Source organism: Amblyomma maculatum, chromosome 1, assembly GCF_055883805.1.
Source record: "Amblyomma maculatum isolate TAMU_Amacu chromosome 1, ASM5588380v1, whole genome shotgun sequence".
NCBI lineage: Eukaryota > Metazoa > Arthropoda > Arachnida > Ixodida > Ixodidae > Amblyomma > Amblyomma maculatum.
The window spans coordinates 236081357-236094531 of record NC_139344.1 but is presented as its reverse complement, the minus strand read 5'-3'; the positions used below and the strand labels follow the sequence as shown (position 1 = coordinate 236094531).

The 13175-nt window shown below is 46.3% G+C and overlaps 1 long non-coding RNA gene across 9 annotated transcripts in view; it reads right to left on the bottom strand.

Moving 5' to 3' along the window:
• The window catches only part of LOC146205950 (uncharacterized), a 79963-nt gene that overhangs the window by 44819 nt on the left and 21969 nt on the right, over positions 1-13175 (bottom strand). Inside the window, exon 4 of one of the 9 annotated variants that reach the window (XR_014704307.1) lies at positions 1788-4611. The exons of 7 other annotated variants lie outside the window; for them this stretch is intronic. This is a non-coding gene — a long non-coding RNA (uncharacterized LOC146205950). Of the gene's footprint in view, positions 1-1787; positions 4612-13175 lie in introns of those variants that run through there. One more of the 9 variants, XR_014704302.1, reaches the window with a different exon arrangement.

The window sequence follows — 13175 nt, the reverse complement described above, 5'->3', positions numbered from 1 at the left end:
AAAGGACATTCAATCAATCAAAGAGACAAATTGCCACAGTAATACCCTGTACTAAAAAAATAGAGTTTTCTTATCAATCTCTGGCAGCTATCTAGTAATACTGGAAGTGTCTTAATTACAGAGGCTTTATAGCCAGGCATGCACTCATAAGGTTGGATAGTTTTTCTGGAAAGTTTTAGTTCACATCTCACATTCTATAATGCAGTAATACATTTAATGGCTACATTTTCAACTCCTACTGTCTGCCACAGTTCCGTCCTCCAAGGCATAAACATCCCCAGGTGGCATGCTTACTATCAAAAGGTTTTCAGAAATTCTCGTGTGTTGTTGCATTAAGTGTTGCTACTTAATAACGTCAGCTGAAGAAGTACTAAGAGTGAATAGCCTTTTTAATTTGCTACCTTAAATAACGACATTGCAAAGGTATGAGATATAGTTAGTCTGAGCAAAACTTCTAACCCAGCCATTTACGGCCGCCTATTAGACCAGTGGCACCATCTGGCAAGCTGCCGTGCACCGTAATTTTACTTGAGTCGCATTAATGGCACCGGATGACACCACATGTAAAAAAAAAAAAAAGCAGCGTACTCGGGTTATTAGGTTCTCGTGCCTGAAAGACCATTTTTCCTTTTGCACATCCCACTCGTCAACTGCTAGCTATGCTGCTGAGACGCTATGAGCTATGGTCATTGCTAATAACACACTTCAAACCTCTACCAGGAGTGCATTTTGTATTGAATACCTCTTTGCACAACACATCGATGTAACCAGCAAGAAGTATGTGCTCTTCGTTGCTCTAAAACAATTATGCCGCTACTTGCTGCCCTGCATGGCAGCACAGGAGCCCACACGTGATTAAAACTAATGGCGAATTTGAGTGGGAGAGCAGGCGCACTCGAGAGCACTTTGAAAGTGCTCTCTGACAAGCGGGCACTCTTCAGTGGGAGAGCACAAGTAGAACCACCGGCTTCCAATGGTAGAAGAGGAAGGCTTTTCCTCCGCTGAGAGCACCCGAGATCACTCCCAGCTGCTCCCTTGTCTAAAGCGAGAGTAGAGGAAGTCACACGGCATAAAGCATCATATCCGCGCCATCTTTTTTTTTTTTTCCTCTCTTGAGCCGGCGACACTCAAAATGGCGGCTTCAAAGCGTTAGCGCTCGGCGAGCGGAAAGCAATGCTCAGGTGCTGTATGCATGTTTGAGAGCCGCTGCTGGCGTCGAAAGGGCCAAAGGAGGTAGATCGCCACGCTGTGAGAACGAAGACAGAAATCAAGCGGTTCTACATGGAGCGTTGGCCTCTCCTCGGGTTTGCAACTGCTGCCGATGTGGGCAGGCGGAGAATGCTGGGGAGAGAAGTGCGGTCACATGGTCGTGGCGCACTGCTCTCGACGCACAGAGAGCATTCCCGTGGGAGGACAGTTACACTCTCGCTCGGCATGCTCCTTTACTGCTCTGTACTGCTCGGCGCCTCTACTCTCGTCCCCCCAACCGAATGCGCCATAGTTTCCTCCCAATTTGCACTTTGTTTATGACACGGACCAGCACGTATGCATGCCTGCAGTGGAATAATGTAGCCATAGCATGAATCAGAGTGCCAGTTCTTTTTTAGGTCCTGGCAAGAGGCGATTTCCAGAGCCTTCATTTTACTAACTTCTTACCTTCATCAGTAGCATTCCTGAATTACTCTATTGTTACCTCCAGACGTCCTCTGTGATATTGTTACGAAGCGGCAAGCCGATGAAGACAGGAGACAGAACATGACCGATGACGATGGTAGATGACGTTTAATGAATGTTCGCGGGCCTAGCGCGAGCGCTCCTGCCCGCGCCACTGCCCGCTTCTTCTTCCTTGTCGTCCGTAACATGACCCGGGGCCACCGAGCGATCGTCCCGATCGTGGACGAGGAAGTTTAGCGATGTTAATGATTTTATGGCATGATGATGGGCGTGTCTGGATGCTTGAAGAAGAAAAGGAAGAAGGAAAAATAGAACGGCTTGCCGGTACGATGTCTGATGCGTGGGTGATCCGCCTCCCTTGGAGCTGTCAACCATCCGTCACCAGAGTCCATGGGACCAATGGCTCGAGGTCACGTCGGGCAGCTTGGGCGGGGGTTGCGTGTTCGTGTCCACCGGTTCCTTCGGGTCATTTGGGTCTTTCGGGTCCTTCATCTCGGTTCTGATCGGTATGTCTCTTCTCCTTGTCTTCAGGTCCGGGCTGGGGGCTGGGCGGTGGTAGTTGTTCAGGTCTGGGCTTGAAGGGCTGGGGCGAGGCTGCTCGGCGATGTCCCTGGGCCCTCGGTGATGGTCCCAGCTTGAAAATGGCGTCGATGCTCCAAGGCGAGGATGGGGATGCCGTACCCCGCACCTCCACCAAATGTTACGAAGCGGCAAGCCGATGAAGACAGGAGACAGAACATGACCGATGACGATGGTAGATGACGTTTAATGAATGTTCGCGGGCCTAGCGCGAGCGCTCCTGCCCGCGCCACTGCTCGCTTCTTCTTCCTTGTCGTCCGTAACAATATACACATTTAATGAAATTTGTACAGCACTTCTATATGCTTTCCAACCTGCCGCTTCAGTTGGATTATACTGCAGCAAGACAGCCACAGAGTCTATGAATACTATACCATGTGCCTGAACAGTCAACAATGCAGGAACCTTCTGACGCTACTTCTTATCATTTTCAGTAGCTACATAATGCATGACTGCTCATTTTGTCTTATGTACATGAAGCTCATCGTTTTTTGCGTTGAAAGCTACAATGGGGAAACCAACAACCTAGTCATTTGCATATCCAATAGATAACTAGTCTAAAAAGAAAACCACATCAACTACAAAGTCTGAAAGTCTGTTTGGTTCCCTTTAAACCTCTGGAGGACAAACACAACAGAGCTCTCCATTTTGAGTGTGCACAACCTAATGTACTTTAGGAAGGCAGCAACAAGAGCAAAGGGCATACAAACACCTTCGCACCTTATTCAAGGTAACAAACCTCAGCAGTGCTCATAAATATATTCAGCTTTTGAATGGTGTACCTATATGTACTTGAGGTGAGTAGTGAAGCTATAAATAAATTGACTGTGCACCAATGAATTATTAGTAGACTGCATGTCAGAACTTTCCCTAGGGAAGTGAACTATGCCCCAGCTCATTTCCCCCTTAGGGCAACCATCGGCAGAATGTTTTCATACATGAAAGCAACACACAGCTCCTTGCATTACTACCAAGCTGAAATTGTGCATACACTGAAAGAACAAGTCAATACTAGCTGAAAACTAAAGGTTTTGATACCACAGGAAGAGAAACAGGGAGCCAGTATAGAGCTCTCTCTATTTTCAAAGGAATGTGGAGACATGAGACCCAATAACCACCATATGTGTAGGGCAATATTTCAAGTGATTTTACTCTGGCAGTTGCTGGACACTTGACACACAGTCTGTAATTTTTCTGCCAGGCAGTAATTGCAGTGCATTTAACTTACGGCTTCTTACACTGGTCGGTCACGCGCCTCACAGGAAGCAGTGTGGCAAGTTTCAGAGCATGTTCTTGATCTTGTTTAGAGTTCTTATGAAAAATGCCTCTGTAATTTCCCTGTTTTTCAAGCTGCTTTGTATAGCCAGAACCAAAAAGCATGTTAAACACTAGTTCTGGCATGCAATTTTTACTGCACACCGAAAGGCTTCCCATTGCTGTGTCCAACTGCCCGTTTGTATATTTATGCTCGGTTCTTGTGACAGCATCAAGAGCACAGATATACCTACTTACAGGCTGCATATATGAACGCATATGTTTTGGTAAAGACATTGTGCCGTCTTTATGGGGCAACATTTGCAAGTGAGCTAGAGTAAAAATGCATTATTCTAAGAGCTCATGCATGAAATACCATGCTGATGAAATAACAAATGCTTTTGGTTTGGTTTGTGGGATTTAACGTCCCAAAGCGACTCAGGCTATGAGAGACGCCGTAGTGGGGGACTCCAGAAAATCGACCACCCGGAGTCCTTGAACGTGCAATGACATCGCACAGCACACGGGCGCCTTGCTTTTCGCCTCCATTGAAAAGCGGCTGCCGAGGCAGGGATTCGATCCCGCATCCGTGGGCACAGTAGTCAAGCGCTGTAACCACTGCGTCCCCCTGGCAGGGAACCAAACACTTGACTTTAAGGATATGCTGAATGGGCAGCTAAATACATTTGTATTCCAGAAATCACAGTCATCTGGCACACTCGATCCTGATGTACTGGCGAATAAGTAAAGAGTAACCCAAAATGTGTGTTCAGTTACCAACCAATTGCGCTCATGTTCTTGTAATATGCTAGAGTACATTGCTTCCAAACACATACGTATATGGTTGTCAAGTGTCACACAACTAATTGAAACTGTACATGATATCAAGGAAGCATTAGAGCACTGAAGTCAAATACTATTGTTATAGGGTAGGTGTACACTTAGGACATAGACGCATACGGGGAAGGATCACAGACACGGGAGACAGACGCAGTCACAGAAACAGACACGGTCACTCGCCGAACACCGACTCCATCGTTCTCTTCTTTCTCATTCATCTCCCATCCACGCGCTTGCACTGCACTTCCTTGTAACATCTTCCCACTGGGGGGGAGAAGGCAGAGAAACAGGAAATGCACTGTTTGTGTCCAACCTCACACACACACACGAAAACATAGACTACACAGGCAATGAATGATAGCAATAACACGCAAGACCGTACCAACACACCATTCGGAAATCTTCAAGTAAAATCGCAGTTCAAGTCAAAGTCCGTGGAGGCCACTCAATGCTCAAAATTTCTTCAAGTGATACTGCCCCACGGCAATGGCCGCTCACTCCAGTGTGCGATGGCCACGCGAGGGTACTTGGGTTCCTGTTTCACGCACTGCCCACACCAAGGAGCGTAGAAGTTTGTGAGCGGGCAGCGCGCATTGTTGACCATCTGGTCAAAGTTGGACTGATTGAGCTTGAAGACGTTCAGCTAAATGATGACACCCATGGCCTCAATGTCCACCTCTGTTAGCTTGGACGCCGTGTCGACCTTCAGCTTTTTGGGCTTGTGCTCGTCCTCCTCTTCACCCTCCTTGCTCGATAAAGAGTCCTCATCCTCGGCCTCCGCTTTCACAGACTTGTCTCCCTGGTCTTCCTCACCACTGCTGCCCTCTGCGGCCTTGGTCTCGTCCTTGGTCTCTCCCTCAACACCTTCAGTTTTCGTGGGCTCCTGTACCTCAGGCGCCAGTTTGGACTTGCATATGTTCAATGTTGTTCCTTTCTACAAGGTATCTCCATCGAATGCCTGCTCTGTGTCGCCGCACAAAACATTCCCTGCAACCACGAAAGCGAAAACCAAAACTGCGAACCAAGCCTTCAACATGAGCACATCAATTCGTTCCAAGCTTCGCTCTCCAGCCACACATCTGTCCAGCTGAGTGTGCCCATCGATTCGTTCCGAGCTTCGCTCTCCAGGCACACATCTGTCCAGCAGAGTGTTGACCTCGATGAGCTGCTGAAGGCACTCCACATCTACAGTGGAGGAACCGTCCTTCTGTGCAAGGTGGTCGCCCATACCATGCCGTAACTGTAGCTTCTTGAGCCATACCCGCAGCTCCCTCTCAAAGCACACCAACCACTCCAAGTGGACCAGACCACCATCCACCTGGACTGCAGGTAACAACCGCTCCAATGACTCCTGCTCCTTCCGCTTACACTCGACCAACAGCCTCTCTCCAGGCTCTTGATTTCCTTCACGTGCCTGGTCTTCAGCGTCTCCAGTTTCGTGCTCAACTCCTTGGCTCGGGCTTCGGCTTTTCGACCGTGTGCCTCCATGGCCTCTTCCTTAGCCTTGTTCGCCGATTGCATGTGCCAGTTGGCCTCTTGGATAGCTGCCTCGAGCTTCTTGCGAAATGTCAGGACTGCCGACTGCTGCTTCTGTTCCTCATCCAGCTCCGCCTCCAGATCTCGAACCTGCTTGGTGAGGGCCCGCTGCTTTTCTTCGGCCAGCTTGTCGCATGTCTGCAGGTCGCGCTCGTGCTGGGCCTTGAGTGCCTGCAGGGTGACGTCCAGCCGCGGCTTGACGTCCTCGGCCAGCTGCAGCTCCTCCTACAGCTTCTGCAGACACGTCTTCTGCAGAGCCAGCTGAGTCTTCAGGGAACGCTTGGCCTTCTCCAACTCATGCTCATTTCGATTTGCGGGGCATTGCGAGTTAACCAAGTCTTCCAGCTCCAGCTGCAACTGCTTGCGGAACCGCTCAAGCTTCTTGAGGGTGTCGTTGTGCTCCTCGAGCTCCCACGCCAAGGCCAGGATGCGGGTATCCTTCTAGCGCCACTCCCACTCGGCCGTGTCTCACTCGGTGGCTAGCCGCTCCTACACGGTCTTCTCCTCTGCCAGCAGTGGTCAAACTTGCGCTGCTTCTTCTCCAGCTCCAAAAACCTTGGCTCTCTGCTTCTCCAGCTCGATGGTGACATCCTCGACCTCAGCCTGGAGCTTGCGCTTGGACTTGTCCAGCTTGTCGTTGAGGGCACGCAGTTCCTGGATCTGCCGCTACTAGGCCTCCATGTCTTTCTGGAGCAGCTTGTGGGCATCCTCCACCTGCGCAGCCACCTTGCCCTCCTCGTTCGCCTTCTTGAGCTCAGCCACCTGCTGCATGAGGGTGGCGACCTGCTTCTCCAGTTGCATTTGGCCTCCTCGTGCAACAGTTCCTGGACCTCAGCATTCCGTGTCTTAAAGGCCTGTGCACTCTTGAGAGCCTGAGAGGCCCGTGACTCGAGCTCCTCAAGCACCTTGTTGGCCTGGCCGAGATATGCAGCCTCTGGCAGAGCACGGCAGCATCGCTGCATCCCCGCTCCAGGTCGGCCCGCTTCCTCCGCAAGTGGCGTCTTGATAGGAGCCTCGCTTGCACCACTTGCCAGTCTCCTCGATGGCGAGACTCAAAGTAGCGGGGATCGAATTAGGGTGCCCGAGACGTACCTGGTGCTAGACCTCGGAATCTCCGATGGCGTCTAGAAAGGTCTCAGTGCCGATCAAAGCCACGGTGTTCTGAGGCGCCCCTGGCAGGGAGTGCAACGCCAACAGCTCAATATCGGTAGTGAGGTTCTGCAAACTTTCCCCAGGACCCTGCTGGCGAGTGCACAGGAGCTGCTATTGGAGCCTGGGTAGCGGACATCGACCACCAGCCTCTTATGGCGCTCGGCGCTGGGCAGGAGTAAGCGCCATCTCACCGCTGCCCCCAAAATGTAACGGGGTAGGAGTACACTTAGAACATAGACGCATATGGGAAAGGATCACAGACGCAGGAGACAGACGCATTCACAGAACCAGACACAGTCACTCGCCGAACACTGACTCCCTCATTTTCAATTCTTTCTCATTCGTCTCCCATCCACGTGCTTGCGCCGCACTTCCTCGTCTTCCATACCGTACCACTATTCTTTGATCTTGAAAAGGTGTTTCATTCTGTTTGTCACAAAAAAATTGCTGTTTAAGCTAAGAAATTTTATAGAAAATTATATTGTGTAGCGAATAGAAGTTTTTATTAATGACAAGCACCCGTTTGACAGTATTGAGGGGAACAGATTGGACACATGTAGAGTGGAGTAGGCCGGGTGGTCCGCAAGACTTAGTCCTTTGATCCTTGTTGTTCTTAATGTATGTGAATGACCTGATTAAAAATTCATGCGTAAAAACAAAGCGCTTTGCAGATGACTGCATCATTTATATGGAAGTGAAATCAATAGCCGATCAGTTTAACCTTAGCGAGCAGTTGTCAAGAATAACCGGCTTATGTATCGGTCGGCAAATATCCTTCAACTTGAAGAAAACATTATGTATGGCAATTTCCAAAAAGAACCAACCTAAACAATACATGCACACATAACAGCAAAATTCTCTTAGTCAAAAGAAATATATATATACTATATATATAGCTACCTATGTATTAGGATTAATTCCAACCTTAGCTGGACTACACATATAAATAACATATAAAGGAGAAAACAAAAAAATTATGATACATAAGAATATTGTTCAGACTTTCCACACTGACAAAATTAATAGCTTACAAAATGATAGTACGGCTAATGTTGGAATATGCTTGTGGAGTCTGGGACCCTCACACTAAGTGGCTAACATCAAAACTAGAGCATTTGCAAAGATTCCCGCTGCATTCCTTTTTTTTTTTTTTTTTGTAGTACCGACGGCAGGAACAAATTCGCCCATTGTATAGTAGAGCTGACCTACCCCCCCTAGGTCCAAAGGAAGATAAAAAGATTGAATCTCTCTTATAGGATTAAAAATAACAACACTCATTCGCAAGTGCAAACATATTGATGAAACACTGTCCCGTATAACACAAAATAAGCACTCTATAATCGTGAAAAATCAAAAGTTTTGAAAGGATAGTTTTAAACATTCATTTTTTTTTACTAATCTCGCTCATCAGAGGACAGGCTCCCAGAACAAGCAGTAAGAGCTGATGTCTTAGTGCGTTACACTACTAGCCGCAATCATAGATTTTGCCAATGTTTGTCCCAAAGCTTCTCTCTCTCTCCATAAACTTGAAGTCCAAAAGAGAAGGTGGTCGCGTGCAGGTCATGTGGCTCAGTCAATGAGGAGATGGAATGGCCGCACAGCTGCAGCCAACGAGAGAGTAGTGGGTATCACAGTTGAGGCCATCGCGGCAATTACCGTGCAGTGCTGTTGGAAGAAGTGCTTGCTACTACGGACTGAGCAGTAGTGTGTCACTCACGTGCTCTTAACTTCGGCCTCTCTCCCTTGCAGAACTGCGATTCAAGTTCGACCATAGTGGCTAACATGAATCACAACAAGTTAATCCACACAATGCCTTACAGGCACTTTAACGCATAATGTGCATTACGGCGTCACTTCAACTACAATTCTGTTCTGATCTTTAATCTGAGCGTGGGTTCAGTCACCCTTCATTCCTCATGGACAGCAGATGTGTACGCTTAGTGCTCCCTTGACCTAGACTCTGCGCCACTTGCTGCATCTTGAAGCAGCTTATTGTGCTCACCTCTGTGCCCTTAACAGGCGCACACTTTCAAGTGCACTTTCTTGCTTTTTGACAAACTGTAAAAATGCATATAGAAGTAGAGTACGGGTAAGCACAGTTGTACTTGCGAGCGGGCTAGTTTCTTCGTATCTTCTTCGTATCACAAATAACAGCCAGTTGGTCGCCAGCGCATCATCGGTGTGAACATCTTACTTTAATCTCTTGTGTGTGTGTTGTGTTTGTGTATAACTATGCAGTGCCAGAAGTCTACGGAGACTGGTAAGCAGGGCTAGCATACCTGCTTAGCATTTGATTAACCATGAAAATAGCTGTAATTATTAAAACTGACAATATTGCTTATTATTGAAGTATACGGCACTGCATTTTTCACTGCACTACTTCTTTGTCACGTTTCTAATTATGTTCACATACAAGGTTGCAAGGAACCTCTCAGACATATTTTAGTATTGTGTATTGTATAAACTGCTTGTCTCCTTCCCATTTTTTATTAGGTTTTAGGAAACCACCTCCTACTGACTCATTTGCACGGTGCTTTCTTAGCACTATTCTGCAATGCTTTGTTCCCTTCCCTTTCCCATAAGAGGTTATATGAAACCACTTCTATCGTGGCTCCATCTGAGCCAATATAGTACCTTTAAATAAATAAAGACCTTATTTTGCTACTAAACTTTGTGCATACTTGCTGACTTCAGACATGCATCTTGATCAAGTGATGTAACCTGATGAGCTTCTTTGCTGATGCAGTGCAAGAATGTGCCAAGAAGCTGATGAAACTACAAAAGCTCTCTTTGGAGCCTTGCAAGGAGTGTAGCTCTAGACCCAACAAGGAGAACCCCACAGATGACATCGTGGAGCAATTCATAAATTTTTCCACAGAGGTAATGTTATGATATGGCAGATGCTGAAAAGACCATTTTGTCCTTTTAACTTGTAACATGAAATTTTATGCCAAAGTTGTTTATAGCAGTGCAGAGCATTTTGCCAGAAGACATATTCAAGAGGTAAAGATATTTAGTTCTCTAAGTGGCTGACAGCTTTGTAATTGTATTATAAAGCAAATTCTCTGTTGTGCGCCAATGTATACACCAGACAAATTATAGGGCCTGGCCACTAACTGTGCACTGAGGAAGATGAATACTGGGAACAGTGGGAAAAGCATTTAATAAGTATATTTGTCAGGTAAACGATACTTTGCAGCAGTAGGGTATGCATTATTCAGTTCTACATATGTTTTCAGTTGAATGTCATGCTGCAGAATTAGTTGAGAAATTAATTCATTGCATAATTCCTTTGTTGCAAAAAATGTAGACAATGTGTTCTCAAAACTAATTATCCTGTCTTGCTTAACTATTCAGCATGCAATAGTAGAGTGCAGATTTGATAATTAAAATCTTGTTACATGAAGTCACTGGGACAAAAGAGAATGTTAGAATTAAGCTGCAAATTAACCGAACCCAGATAAAACAAGATGGGACTCAGACAAAACTTGTGTTTTGAGAATATGCCAACTTTACAGGATGAACTTTGTCATTACTTATACTAATAAGAGATACTGGCAACCCAAACCCCTAACTGCAGCCCCCACACAAAGTAGGGTCCTGTTGCAGTGGCAGAACGCCATTGGTGGTGGTTTCTTCCTCGTGTCAGCCAGCTGGCAAGCATGACAGTGAAAGTTGTAAAAGCATGGCATGCGTGCTGCAACCATCGTCAACATATCAGTTGCGACAGGGTCATATACAGCCACAGCCACAATTGATTCCTTTTGCTCAAATCACAGTTTAGAGCAGCACTATCTTGCATGTGAATGGGCTAGCCATATGACTTTTTTCTTTTCAGCTGGGAAAAAAAAAACACCTGTGAGGTTTTCGCTCTTGCGAATAATTAAAGGGGGGGGGGGGGGAGGGGGGTTATGAAGGTGCTCTTGAACTTTGCAAATTTCATTTGTTGCCTAAAGTAAATATCCGATAATTTAGGCAAATTTCCCTATATAACTTCCATTACAGCGCGAACCACAAGAAGGGACTACGACAGACAGAGTGAAAAGAGCGCTGACTTCCAACTGTTTATTATTCTGATATGCCACGCATTTATACACATTTGAAGCTTCAGCAGGAAAGAGCAGGAAAAGCAATCAGCATGAAAGGCATAGGTGATAGGACAAGGCCCTAAGCAAAAGAATAGCAGTCATTCTGTATTCTGTATATCCACCAGACTTCCCACAACCTGAAGGAGATTGGAAAGCGCGCAGGCGTTGACGTTGTGTTTTCGGCCCCACTCAAACTATCAGTTCCATGCAAGAAAACTAACCCGTGCTATAGCAAAAGGAAAAAATCGTGCATGATTAGACACCAGAATCAGTTTGTCACTTGCGACGAAGGTGTTGTATATCACGTTCCGTTGTCCTGCGGACGCGAATACATTGGACAAACCGGCAGGTGTATAAATACCAGATTGAAAGAACACAAAAAGAATGTAAATGATGGCGACCAGGGCCATCTAGCACGCACTGTCGTAATTGTGGCGATGAGTCTACACGTCGCCGCAGAAAACCTTGCGTGCCCGAGTTCCAAAAAAGCACAATCGTTGCTCGACACAATGATCAGTGTGTCAGGGAGATAATTGAGGCGGTGAACATCGCTCGTACAGAGGAAAGGTGTGTAAGCATGCCATCAGTAGCACTAACCAAGAAAGAGCTGAAGTTTCTGGATCGATGGTGATTAGGGCCTTGTCCTATCGCCTATGCCTTTCATGCTGGTTGCTTTTCCTGCTCTTTCCTGCTGAAGCTTCAAATGTGTATAAATGCGTGGCATATCAGAATAATAAACAGTTGGAAGTCAGCGCTCTTTTCACTCTGTCTATCATCGTCCCTTCTTGTGGTTCGCGCTGTAATACAAGTTAGATATGAACCAACTATCCCGCCAAGCAACCGTTCCCCTATATAACCAATTTTGCAGACAGAAAATTACCTGCGTTGTGCACTATATTGCTGGCAGCAAAAGGCAACTTGGTTGTCTGGTCTACCTCAGATAATATATTTTTTACCCTTGGCTCAAGTCGGCGAGGACTTCCAGAATGGTCTGAAAGGGACGCTGAAACAGTGTCTCCGCCATGGGCAAGGAAGCCAAAATGCTGATATACCTCTCACCCCCTTATAGTAATTTCTTACATAGTTCAAGTATCATATTAAAAGTATCGCCGATCAAAAATGACCTCTGCATTTTCCCGCTTAGCTCCACACAAAGTGGAACGAAAAAAAGAATAAAAATTGCAGAATGATACAAGGATTACTCAGCCATATCTTGGCTAGGTTGTATACTCTTTTTGCTGATCGCTCCTTCACGTCCAGACAATAGAGGAAAGAATGAATAGGGAAACATGCTGCTGTCTCCAAGTCAATTGAAGGTCAATGAGAGCCCCCTTAGTGTTGATATCATGCATTCACTATGATGTCCAGAGGTAGCGTTCACACTAAAGACCAGTGCTTATGTCGCTGAGAAGCGCAGTAGTGAAAACTTGTAAAAATTTCTTGTAAATTGTCAGCTTATTTTCTGATGACTTCAAATGAGTCAACGTTGGGTCAGTTGGCATTCTGACATCACATTAATTTTAATATAGTGCAAAGAACATGGCAGCATGAAAGGGACACAGAAAAGAAGACAAAAACGCTTGTGTTCACCTTTTATCTGTTACTTTTATTTGTTTGTTCTCTGCACGAGTGCCTAAAGTATAAAGGGAGGAATTACTCCTTGACATCAACCCAAGCGCAGCCACATGGCTACAAAGGAAAGCTGTACAGCTTTCTCAGAAATTTCGTAGTTAAAGAAAAATTCGTCCTGGTCCCGGGATTGAACCCAGGACCACCACCTTTCCGGGGCAGTTCAGTGCAGCCAATGGCTGTGCTTTGGTGAATGTCAATGAGTAATTACTCCCTTATTACCAATCTACTCCACCTTGGGGGATTCCCCTAAGATATTTGACTAAGTACCTAAAGTCTGGCTCCATCATGCAGACACGTTCTAGCGCATATGAACAAGGACGAGAGAGATGTAGACAACACGAGCGCTAACTTTCAACTGATGATTTATTGACACAATTGCACATTAAATACAACCTGCATCATGACGTCACCCGACATAAA